The following is a 14,021-nucleotide window of genomic DNA, read 5'->3' as shown; positions in this document are numbered from 1 at the left end:
GTCGGGGAGATGATGGTTAACCCCCTCTGTGTGGCGACATTCCCACAGGGTATTGATGACGTGGCAAGGGTTAGTACATGCTTGCGGACACAGATGGGGATCAGGGAGATTGAATTGGATAGCAATTATAGACGTGTCAGATGGATTTACTTCGCCTGGACTTTATTGGATCACTTCGGATCTATAGAAAGTCGTGACAATGGTCATATTTCAGCGTTTTCATGATTTATACGCGCCCCGTATTTTGTATGCAGACGGGCGTATGAATGAATTGTGTATGCAATAAATAAAGTTTTGCTCCTCTGGGAACTCGTTATCTCTATGGTCCTTTGGTTTTACAATCAAACTCCAAGTAATGCATCCCGAAGGTAAATATCACCTTTATCATATATGTTTTCATAACGAGGCTATAGGTTAACAAGACGCGTAATGTACGTGGTCTCAATACTTCCTGATCTTGTACTGTTCCATTACGGGAAACGGGTGCAGTGTCATATATACAATTCTGTGGTCTTGTACACAAAAAGCTTCGTGGCTACACACATTTGCCACCCTGTATTCACTATCACTGGAGAAAACAAATGTAGCTTAACAGACATATTTGTATATTCATATATGTGAAACGCTTTGGTAAAATACAGTCAAAGAGCTATGCATGTATTTCATAGACGTGTTTATGTTACAGGTTTAACATTTACCGCCAGCTCAGTATAGTAGTAAAGGACAAGGAACCTGAAGTAGCCTGGTGTAATGAGAAGCCTTTATCATTGTTAGCAATATTCCTTCACGGCATTTCAGCTGCGAGTGTAAGAAATACAACACTAGTATATACACGCATACTGCTTGTACCTGTAAATGTACCGTTCGATAATCCTTGGGTAGGTCATAGTCTGTTTGCGTAAAGTTCAGGCAATAGACACCTGAAACGCACTCTATGAGGTGGCCTGTAGCCCACTATGCCTAGGTAATTGATCCTGAGGCATAAAGCAGTATTCATTCATTCAGTTATAGCAGAAACCCACGTGTCTATAACGCTACACCTGTTTCCACGATTTCCCACACCATCATTGTTATGTCATGTCGACCTGCAAACTGTTATGCGAATATACATATAGTAATTGTAGATAATTGTAGAGAGACACGAAAATCCGAATTATGATCTGAAAGTGTGTAGGGATCCGTCTATTCTCTCATACGATGACGGCAGTGGGAAGTGCGGATATGAACACACATACTCCATGCAGTATGCTCACACTAATGTATCGTTTCAGGTGGTGACGCGGAGGCTATCTAGTGAGCATGTCAGGTTAGCGACGTTAGGACACATGCCAACCCGCAATGAAAGTGCCACACGGTGCTGTCTGTAAGCATGCGATACAGCGACAAAGTTCCAGCTGTGGAATGAGATCAGGAGAGATGTACTCCCGAATACAGGGAAACAAAGCAAATGTAAACTGGAGGATTGTTTGAGTTTACAGTAAACAAGTAAACCATAGAAGGTGCTAGACATACGCACGTGGCAGAGTGTACCATATATGTAGATGGTACAGCACACGCCAGTGTTCATGGAGTGATAGAGACTGTGAGGTAGCCTGGAGGTTAAAGCCTTGGCTCGCCACGCCTAAGGCCCGTGTTTGATTCCCCACATGCGTGCAATGTGTGAAGTCCACTCTGTGCCTCGCCGATGGCGCTTGGCTATGATGTAAACAGCCTAAAACCATACACCGAACACCGCCGAACACCGCCGAAAACAACATGACTACGTATGAATGTTCAGGTGTTCGGCTTGTGTAAAGTTAAGAAACATTGTGCCGAGTTGACCTACACAATGCTTATGACTTCACCATAATTGAAACACATCTGTACAACCCTGTGGTAAACAATCAAGTACATATAAGTAAGGATTCGAACAAAGCACCGAATGGTTCTTGCAGATAATCCAGTCTGTATGCACAGTCTCTGTGTCCAACAGGTTCCGTGTTCATAAAGCTAGGTCGGCTGGGATGACATATTTACTTGATTATGATCAGTGTAAAACTGGTATGAAGGTCTGTAACCAGTTACTTTGACCAACTCTAATGTTCTTCTCATTTTGCCTTCTCAGTTGTGTGGGTACAATGTGTGAGGCCCATTTTCTTGTGTCCCCGCCGTGATATCGCTGGAATATTGCTAAAAGCGGCGTAAAACCAAACTCACCCACTCTCAGTTATGACACGGTACTGTTTATCTAGTCAGCGTATCCTTGACTTATTATGGCCTATCGATAGGCTTGACAAGATGGGTCCATATACATGTATAAGCTTCTGGGTATAACTTATCGCCAAATGTTCTCACCAAAGTATGCATAGGTTGAAAAGATGTCATGACTTTGTCAAAAAACAACAACCATAAAACAGACAAAAAACCCCGCAAAAGCACATAATAACCAACCAAACAAAGCAAACAAACAAAAAGAACCCAGTATGCTAATGACGGAATTTGATAATTTTATAACATGGTCATATATAATATGTCGATTAAGATACATCGACGCTTGACTGCATGTCGATGTGAGATGGCGAGTGGGTGTGTAGGGACAGTGCTATTCTTTTGAAGTTGGTGTCTTTTATTGTAAGAGCGACGAACAAGTTCATTGGTCGAACCGAGCTTCCAGTGGTAAACGTGTTCGCCCTTCCGGACTGGTTACCTGGTTCAATTCCCACAGTGGCCAGAATTTCTGTTTACCCATTCGTTGTTCTTTTTGGACGGAGGTCAAATGATAGAGTGTACTTCTGAAAAGTGTTTACAGCGAAGCATTCCACACTAAACCGTGTAATTGTTTGGAGCCTACATGTTGGGGAAGTCTACCATTTTAAACAAATTTATGTCATCATGTGATGTTTTTCATCAGGTATCATGTAGAAAAAAAGGTTGTTACAAAGTGTGTTTAGCCTCCTCAATGCCGGTGGATGACAAGACTATGATGGAATGCCTGGCTAGGGGGCTTTTGCACGCCTGGCTAAATATGTCGGTCAGGTTAACCTGAGATCCTGGTAGTGACGTACACACTGAACATTGCCTACCTGTATCCGCTGCAAGGTGTACAGCCACGTGGAGTATTTACCTTGATTAAACAGTTGTGAAAAAGACTTGAGAAGCCAGATGTAGGGTTCCCGTGTATATCATCTGAGTGGAGACATGTTGGTAATGCGTTTACAGGAGTTACACCAACATTTGGTGGGACAGGTGCGTTGTGTCATGGGGTTGTATATCAGGCTGCATATTGTTTTATGGTTCAATTATGATAAATTATGCTTCGTTTGTTAAACACCATTTCCATGATAACAAGGAATGTGGAATAAAAAACACATACTCAGATATACATTCCATCCTACAAACCAGACATTACAGTTTTCGGTTTGAGATATTGCACCTATATTTGGGGAAAGCCGTGGGCTGACCCAGTAGTTAAAGCTAAAACACACCGACAACCTGGTTCGCCTCCCCATACAGGTAAAACCACAGTCCCGTACGCAGTCCCTCTAGGGTTGTTAGTGAAAGTATAGTGGGGTATCATTCGTACTTAACACACATATGGCGTAAATGTACGAGGAGGCCCATTATCTTGTTACATATCAGGACAATCACCGCAACAATCTCTATACTCTCAGAGCATCCAGAACGTCACACCTGTAGCAATGCTGTTTCTTTATGCCAGTCGTGGCACTCGCAGGCTTATGGAAAACACAACAATTGCCGAACAGAAAGCTAAGTCAGTAACTTATATGTGGTTATTTCCATGTGTGAATCTATTGATCAAAATGAAGTAATTATATGCGAGCGTAATTCAGGTATAACGGTAGATGTGGCGTGTAAGCAGTTTATGGATTGAGTATTGACTTGTCCCAGAGCCTCTGTGTACCAGCTTGGAAGGTACGCTAAAGCAAAATGTGAAGTAAATATTTGCCCACCTTATTAAACATGTGCGTTTTGTCCAAGACAGTTTTTATTGTAGTCTTAGAGAGACGAGTAACTGTTGAATTGTACAGTTTTCGTAGGTGTATGCAAAAAGATCAAAATATATTTAAATATAAATAACTCTTTTAAGAACCCTTCCTTAAGTCACATATATCTGCGATGTTTGTTTGTATGCGTCATAAGTTCTTACTCTGACTGACTGCTGCAAGGTACGCGTAGTTAACCTGTCGCCGAGGATATAACTAGACAGTAAAGGCTGTTTGTTGATTCCCATTAAAAGAAACAGGGTTGTGTCCCGGTCAACAAAACATACACTGTGTAACAAAAACAGGCGTAATCACTGTACGTGTCTAGTTGTGGACTGGTTCTCCAAATTAAGAAGTGTGATGTCACGAATGTCAACCACCAAATAACCTGGTAGTCATAGTAACCATACTGAGGTACAACCGAGTCACAGCTGGCCACACCCGACTGAACAAGCCGGTAACAGCACGCTACGTGGTCCATGTCAGGGACAGGCGACATTGACAACCGCACTTCCTCAATGACCCACTTAAATTGCTCTACTCATGGTAACACGTCTCCATGCAGGTAACCACAAACGAGTCGTGCGCTTACACATGTGACGTCGCTTGGAGGGCGTGGTTGTCAAAACTGAGATATATGCAGATGCGATTTCCGAACAGAATATCTCTTTATTGTATCGTACATATAATTCATTATAATGCACATCCTCAGTCATCAGGTGTATCTCCTTTCTAATAATGATGACAGCAGAATGTGTAAAGTCTACAGTAGATAATCGAGAGTCTTAAGGGCGTTGTCTGTGTTTCGATTCGCTGCCCACTCGAAGTCGTTCAGTTAAAATTACGTCCGTGAAATCACATTCAAACTGAGAAGCAAATAGAAAAACGAACTTACATTTAACGACATACTCACAATAACATATTCTATTCTTCCGCGATGCAAGGATCATGTTCATATCGATTAACACTGAAATCGTTTTTATCGATCAATATTTCGCATGATGCTCGCCACCCGAAAAGCGTTTTGCAAATGTGGACTGTGCCCTACGTGGCTACGTGTCTACTGAGGGCGACATATGTTGCCTCCCCGAAACCATGCAGTAGTCCACAGTCGTCTTGGCTCGCCATTGTTATAAATGCGATATTGATGTGATACGTTAGACAGGAGTGATACATACAATAATTCTCAGAACGTGTGTCATCTTGCCTATACCTTTAATTGTAATATATATCTACAAGATACATTTGTGACAATATGTTTAACATTAACATATACCGGCAAAAATGAATACGAAGCATGATTTACATTATGATATTTATTAAAGGTTTTGCTTGGGGCGTGCAGTGGAAAACAGATGGAAGATGTAAGGACGCCTCATAAGAACATATGGAAGATAGAGGGGCGCCACACTGGACACAGATGGAAGATGGAGGAACGTCTCACAGGATACTGATGGAAAATGGAAGGGCACCCCACAGGACATAGATGAAAGATGGAAGGGCGCCTGACAGATGCAAGATTGGAGGAGCCCCTCATATGACACAGAATGAAGATGGAGGGGCGCCCTATAGGACATACATAGGAGATGAAGGGCGCCCCAAAGAACATAAATAGAAGGTGGAGGGGCGCTCCGTAGGACACTGATGCAACATGGAGGAGCGCTCCATTGGACAAAGAGGGAAAAGGAAGATCGCCCCATGCTATACAGATGGAAGATGGAGGTACACCTCACATGGCTTCAAGATGGCATCAGACATCAACGTTCCGTCCAAAATTCTGGGAACTGTTGATGGACGGACACTCCTATGCTGCTGATGCTGTCGAGACGTTAGTCTCTGAATATGTACAATATTGATAGTAACAAAGAAACCCATTTTATCGAAAAGGAACCCCAGGGAGACCGGATATTCACGTGAACCTGAGGTAATCTAGCCTTGTTTGGCAGTAGGCAAAATAATGTGGTTCAGGGACTGTGAGATAGACTAAAGAGACGACTACAGTTGTCATCAGGGAAGTCAGAGTCGTTACAGATGTTTCCAGATCAATGTTAATGTCTTTTGACTGACTGAATCTGTTTCGCCACCGTGTTATTTATATTAGACCTTTATAGAAACGGAGGGAAGTCTTTATACAGTCATCCCGCCCAGATGGCGCACAACCGTATATATACCCAATATGTCAGCTATAACATACCGTGTCGCATGCCACGTTTTGTATCAATAACAAAGACATATACAGTGTCTCCTAATCAACACTAATATATTTGGGTGACGAGATGTAAGATAATCGAAACACATAATTCTTTCTTGCTGAATGTTTATGATTTAATGAGCGCTTCTAGCTAATGCTGATTTTAGGAATGTCTTTAAAGTTTTGAGTTCATTGAAATGATAATACATCGGAAAGCACATTGTATTTATGCAGATTAATACTAGTATTACATTTATCGATGTAGCGATGTTCCTCTGTGTCACCGTCGAGGAAGCTGCCAAACACGAAAACATTCTAATAAAAACATGCCACATAAAAGTCAAGCCAGTTATAATCGAAAAGCGCCTTTAGTGAGTGAGTTTAGTTTTACGCCCCACTCAACAATATTCTAGCTATATGGTCTGAAGACCTTCAAATGTTATCGAGTCTGGACCAGACAATCCAGTGATCAATGACATGAGCATCGATCTGCGTAAGTGGGGACCGATGACATGTGTCCACCAGGTCAGCTAGTCTGTCCACCCAATCCCGTTAGTCGCCCCTTACGACAATTATAGTCGCCTTTTGCGGCAAGCATGGGTTGCTGAAGACCTATTCTACCGAGGATCTTACCAGCTATCTGTGATGGCGACAGGTTTGTTAATATAACTGTATTTACTGCTTTGCCAGCTGTACTATGCCAGCGCTAGAGGTGACAAACCATCGACTGCGACAGTAACAGCACGACTGCAACGTTGATGGCGAGTGAAACTCTCTCTGTCGCTACATTCTAGAGACACCTCATCTCTCCCTTGTTGCATGTACAACGTTTGATGTTTTAAAGGTGTATGTTGTCATCCCAGTCAAAGGAGTTGCACAATTACCGAAGAAACATCTCGTTCAATAGAAATGCCGCATACACCTTCAGAACTACATTTATTTGAAACGAACACGCGCTGGGGAACGAGCCATCACCCGCACAATCACGGAAACAAACGACAGCGATAGTCCAGGTAACCCTTTCTCTTCCAGCAATCAGAGGCAGGGGCCAGTCTCTAGAAACACGCATTCTGTTTCATATTTCAACGAAATAGGAAACAAATGTACTGAGAGAGCCAGAATTATTGCTTAATTTGAAGACTTTCTAGACTTCCGCTGCATCAATATTTCCATTTGTTTCCTTGTCGGAAACTTGTAAGCTTGACTATCCGGGTTCGATTGCCTGCATGGTTACACTGTACACAGGATCTCCTCCGTGTCCCCACGTCTTACATAACGAATGGTGCTAAAGGCCAGCTGAAGCATGTTAACTAAGTAATCCACCCACTGACTCGTCAGTGTCCGGTTTATTGACCAGCTTGCAGTCAAGTCCACCGTAGTTGCAGGGCATATCATACCATTGATGTGTTTCACTTTGCATGCTACGATTTATTAAAAACGAGTTCAGGGTTTAAGGTCAAGGCTGTTTCTAAGACCAATGGCCTCGGAAAACGTTCATGTACGTCATAAGTTTTCGCAGTTGAATGACGACATTGTTAATTTCGGTGTTGAGTAACGTCTACATAACACATAACACACAGAACGAATTTTGTTTGCTTATAGTTACAGGTCATCATATATACTCTCATGGGCTAACTCTGCTGGGAGACAATAACACAGACAAGGCGGCCGCAATGCAGCGTTTAATAAGTGTGGAGTCAAGTTGGTCTGATTTCGATGAGAGCGACGTGGAAGTCTTGTGGTTAAAGCGTTCGCATATCAGACCGGGTTCGATAGCAAGAGTACAACGTGTGATCCCATGTGTGTTGTCCTCTTTATCATATTGCTAGAATACTGCTAAAAGCGGCGTAAACTCATACTCACTCACTTTGAGGATCAAAAGGAGGTGATGAGACATTGTGACGGAACACCGAATAATAACTGACATCCAGGCAAGGCATGCATGGCATGTTTGACAGGGAAGACAGTCTTTACAGGGAAGACCGAGTACCAAGACCGTTCTTATCGTGGACGGAGGCTGTGGAACAGATCAATGGACAGAGTATTTGGACTGTCCTATGGTAAACAGCGTTTTAGACAGTCTTTACAGTGGACGGAGCGTTTGGACATCCCTTACAGTGGACGGAGTGTTTTGACATCTCTTAGAGCGGACGGAGTGTTTAGACAGCCCTTACAGTGGACGGAGTGTTTAGACATCCCTAACAGTGGATGGAGTGTTTAGACATCCCTTACAGTGGACGGAGCTTTTAGACATCCCTTGCAGTGGACGGAGTGGTTTGACATCCCTTGCAGTGGACGGAGTGTTTAGACATCCCTTACAGTAGACGGAGTGTTTAGACATCCGTTACATTGGACGGAGTGTTTTGACATCCCTTTCAGTGGACGGAGTGTTTAGATATCTTTTAAGGCGGTCGAAGTGTTTACATATCCCTCAGAGTAGACGGGGCGTTTAGGCATCTCTTACAGTGGGCGGAATGTTTAGACATCACTTACACTGGACGGAGACTTTTCACCAACTGTTTCTAAACGCTTTCATGCGCAACCACAATCAATGAAAACTGACTTTCAGAAAGGCGTTTAATATACACTTGCCCCATTGAATATGCAACAGATAAAAAAGTTTAATCAAGACTGCACATATTGTTTCCGAACATCTGTTACCGCATATCTTACTTGGATGTTTTAACGACAGCCTGTGGTAGTGCAACATGTGAAGATCAAGATATGATGCAGTGAAATGATAACGCGCACCTGCCCTATAGTTAGCACGTCAGTATATTCAAGCATCCAACATCTATCTCAGGACAGTATCGGTAGCCACATCTTACCATTGTCGACACACTATAGCCCAACCAGCAGACCATCCACCACTAATAGCAACAGACAGGATTTCAATTGATTTACACCCAGAATCAACCCTTGTTTAACATATACAAAGTCCACCACATACGGAGTGGTGTAACGGGGTCAGATCACACTCCTAACGATAAGAGGTGTAAAAACATGGATTGAGATGTACGTATTTGGAAGATGCATAGCATAGGTGTGCGAGCTCGACTGGCCAGAGCTGAGTTGAACTGACTTTTAAGTCGTATTGGTATTTATTTCAGCCATATAGTGACTGCGTGAATAAACATTTAAGTAAAAAAAGAGTGTTTTTCATATTTATTCACTACATTATGATTTGCAAACAGAAAAACCCATAACACCAAATTTAAAAAAAACAAAACAAGCTCTCAACATAGTTACAAGGACGGTACAGGTTAACTTCTCTCAGGCAGTTAGCAATGAGGTGCCCGCTCATACGGGAAAACAGATCTTTAAGATTTATAGCGTCATAATGAGAATCCCTTGCATCAAAAAGCTCCACACAGTCAAGTAGAATATGCTTGATGGTGAACACTTCATCGCAAGAGATACCCATAGGAGGTCCATTTCCATCCGTTTTCAGCAGATAGTCAAGAGTAAAATTAACCGACTGTGGTCAATACAACATCGTCGTAAAACGACCTTATTACGTCTCAACTGACAACCCAAGTAGGGTTTACCGATTGTAGGTCTCAGTACATGAAGTTTGTTTTTTTCCTTCCTGGGTGTTCCACATTTGTCGACTGCCCCGAGTGTAGAGGTAATGACGGTACAGTAGGGAATACACAATAGTCGGTATCATGTTGCACGGGCACCATAATGATGTACTCTAAATGAACCAACCAACCAACCAATCGATCGATCAATCAATCAGTCATCTATTTGTCTATTTGAAATTATTTTGGACGTTGCACTTAAATTTAAATTAGTTTAAGCGGTGTTGTATATTTGAAATTAGCATCGTCATTTCCGACTTTGATTGTAACATCATATTTCTAAATACTCCAGAAAAGGCTTTCCTTTAGCATTCTAATTAATCTAAACAAAAACATATCTCATTTGTAATTTTAGCAGTTACTAGTCTTGTCTGATGGTCTTTTCTCAAGATAGAGATATCTGCCATATCTAAATTATATGTCTTTGAGAAGAGATATTTCATTGATGTGTACCAACTGAAAAGACCAAAAACCCAAAACAATAAAATATGTCACATATGTTCTTCAGACCTTTGTGTACTCCTGTTACATGCTATACATGGATACATTGTGGAAGTAAATCACATGAAGCACTTTCTGTTGCAGTTCATGGAGGGTTGGGTCCATATTTAACTTGACTGCACAGCGTCGCATCTTAATGATGATGGTGATTATGCTGAGGATGGCAATTGGTAAGAATAGATGTGAAAGTGCCATTAATCCTCGAGTGTCAACAGTACATATTGCACGCGTCGTCCATGTTTTGATCCTGTCACAAAACTGTTTACTGGCCTTAACTCAGTTTATACATTCCATCCTGGTGACGGCATCCTGGTGACGGCATCATGTTAACGGCGTGCATCTGCGTCAGAGGAAGTGGGCTGTAATTAGCAGGGGAATAAAATGCACAACCCGAGATGTATACAGATTTGTAACGACTTATGCTATCACATCATTGGCGTGGAATCGGTCACGTAGACATATACCTCGCGTCAGTGTTTATGACAGAAATGTAGATTTGATTAAGGCGAATATTGGTAACCATGGAAACTCGTTAATATACACCGGGAACAATAAAAACTTGAAAACGTGAATACGTTATTGTGGATTTTCCCCTTGATGAAAAGCTGACTGCCTCATTCGGTCGATAAAAGTCGCCTACACTGATCAATAAGCTGCAAAGAATAAGCGTGGGAAATGGATATATTCTTAAATATCAGACATAGGCAGAATGTAATTATCTATATATGGCAGCGAGCATGATACCGACGTTATTTGATATGATGTTTGTACGTATTATATCATCATGGTTGTATTAAATTCCTTAAATGGGGAAAACATACTTCCTTTAGGAGTGTAAGGATGTGTCACAGTACATTCAAAACCGCAGACTTTCACTGTAATGCATAGTTCTCGCAGAACGGGCTGTTGTGCATTGTACAGTAGAGGTAATGTTGTCCAGTCTTGAGAAGTGTTATGCCACGTCGCCTAAGACTTTCAACATACATACTCTTTGGTATTCCACGTTTTCCTGGCTTTAGGACTGGGAACAGGATTCTGGTCTTACGCTCAAGGCATTCAGCCGGTGAACCATACACTGCTTGCATTTGTGTACACAGTGACCGGGAGGCAAATAGCCAATAACCTATTACATGGAATTTCATTTTTCCTATACTGAACAAAATGTTTGGGAAAATGCCTATCAGAAGGGATATGTCTATGAAACTGTGTAGTCAGACGTCTCTAAGTAACAATGTATCCCAGATCCTATTTCAATAAGATTTCATATTTCTGCTTTGTTTATAATTAATGTTTGCCTAACATATGGGAAGAATGAATAGTGTTAACACTGTGACGCACTGACAGACACGCAGTACTGACGCCTAACTGCTTCATGACCACGAAGTCCAGTGAGACTTTTCTGCCCCGGAAGGACACAATTAAGGGTTACATTCACATACGTTCTACGTGAAACACCAGGAGGCTGAAATATACAACACACTTATCTTAGCACAACAAAGCCCGGTCCATGGATAGGTTCTGTTGTTACGATATGGACTGGTACACCTGGAAGGCGTGATTACGATGGCATGTTTCACTGCGTACATTGATTGCACATAGTATACTATAAGCTAATTGCTTAACAGTTCAACAACTTAACAAGACAAATCTATTGAAGTTAGTGAGTCAGTTGGGGTTTACCATTATACGAAATAATGAATGATGATGCCGACACACCTACACATGCAGTACGTTACAATCGGAAGTTGAACCCACAGTCTTTGGCGCCTGCTGTGTCCAGGGTACGCAAGTGTGCATAGCGAAGTGTAGGGCTTTCAACGACTGAACGACTGCACCCGAAATCTATCTAAAACACTAAACGTGTGAATCTTGTTTGAGAAAAAATCCCACAACTTTACAGTTAGATGACGCTACCTGTATTATTCACATTCAGTGATCTGAATGTTCTTCTCTTAAGTGTAGCCACGTAGATATAATGGCTTCCTGTTTTTATGCAGCGTTATGATCTTGAGAAGACGGATACGAATACCACCAAATCCTGTTAGATTCTGCGTTAGAACAGGTTCCTCCACACTGAATGGTGGATTGCGTTTCCTCGAGGAGACCTCATTACATGCTATCTCTATCTCTCCGAGGCCTCGTTACTCGCCGTCTCTCAACAACACAGGAATTACATACAACATTCAGACTGGTTTCCCTTTGTTTCAGCCGAACAATCTGTGAACAACCTGCTTCATAAGGGCATATGTTGCCCATTACGAAGCGTTGCCATGGCGATGTATTACTGGTCAGGAGGTGAACGTTTCAAGGTTTATCCAGACAAACACGGGTGCAGCTGGATGAAGCTCACACTGACGCTGACCTTTATAAACCGCACTCAGTAGATCATAACTCTGTGAATTACTGGCCTTCACGTTACTGTCAACCATTAGTGTAATGATATAATCGCACCATCGATAAGATAGTCAATTAAGGATACGATACATAATTAAGGGCATTGTTTTAACAAGCCATCCAAACAGGTTCGTGGTTTCAAATTTCATTGAGGCCCGAAGTAAATATTCTTCTGTATTTTCTAATGTGAGAAATGCTCTAATGTGAGTTAGCTGGGGCCAAAGGTGGCAATGACCTACAGTTCAAATCTGACAGGGATCCCCACAAGAAGACAAGCATGGGGTACAGGGGACCTATACTGACAGGCATCCTAACAGGGATACAAGCATGGGGTACAGGGGACCTATTCTGACAGGGATCCTAACGGGGAGACAAGCACGAAGTACAGGGGGCCTACTTTGACAGGGATCCGAAAGGGGAGACAAGCACGAAGTACAGGGGACCTGTTTTGACAGGGATCCTAACAGGGATACAAGCATGCGGGATAATGAATCTATTGTGTCAGGGAGCCAAGCATGGGGTATAGGAGACCTATTGTGTCAGGGAGAGAAGCATGGGGTATAGGGGACCTATTGTGTCAGGGAGACAAGCATGGGGTATAGGAGACCTATTGTGTCAGGGAGACAAGCATGGGGTATAGGGGATCTATTGTGTCAGGGAGACAAGCATGGGGTATAGGAGACCTATTGTGTCAGCGAGACAAGCATGGGGTATAGGAGACCTATTGTGTCAGGGAGACAATCATGGAGTATAGGGGATCTATTGTGTCAGGGAGACAAGCATGGGGTATAGGGGACCTATTGTGTCAGGGAGACAAGCATGGGGTATAGGGGATCTATTGTGTCAGGGAGACAAGCATGGGGTATAGGAGACCTATTGTGTCAGGGAGACAAGCATGGAGTATAGGGGATCTATTGTGTCAGGGAGACAAGCATGGGGTATAGGAGACCTATTGTGTCAGGGAGACAAGCATGGGGTATAGGGGATCTATTGTGTCAGGGAGACAAGCATGGGGTATAGGGGACCTATTGTGTCAGCGAGACAAGCATGGGGTATAGGAGACCTATTGTGTCAGGGAGACAATCATGGAGTATAGGGGATCTATTGTGTCAGGGAGACAAGCATGGGGTATAGGGGATCTATTGTGTCAGGGAGACAAGCATGGGGTATAGGGGATCTATTGTGTCAGGGAGACAAGCATGGGGTATAGGGGATCAGTTCTTACCAATAATCCTCTGACAGGGATTCGAAATGCAAATAAGAACAAGTGAAATTCTAAAAATGTTGTTCACATGTACCCATCCACTTTGAGACACATGTCTGCAGTAATGCACTGAATCTGTATTACAGAGACAACAGGACATGGTG

Source organism: Haliotis asinina, chromosome 5 (assembly GCF_037392515.1).
Source record: "Haliotis asinina isolate JCU_RB_2024 chromosome 5, JCU_Hal_asi_v2, whole genome shotgun sequence".
NCBI lineage: Eukaryota > Metazoa > Mollusca > Gastropoda > Lepetellida > Haliotidae > Haliotis > Haliotis asinina.
The sequence above is the reverse complement of the archived record's forward strand: the minus strand, read 5'-3'. Positions refer to the sequence as shown.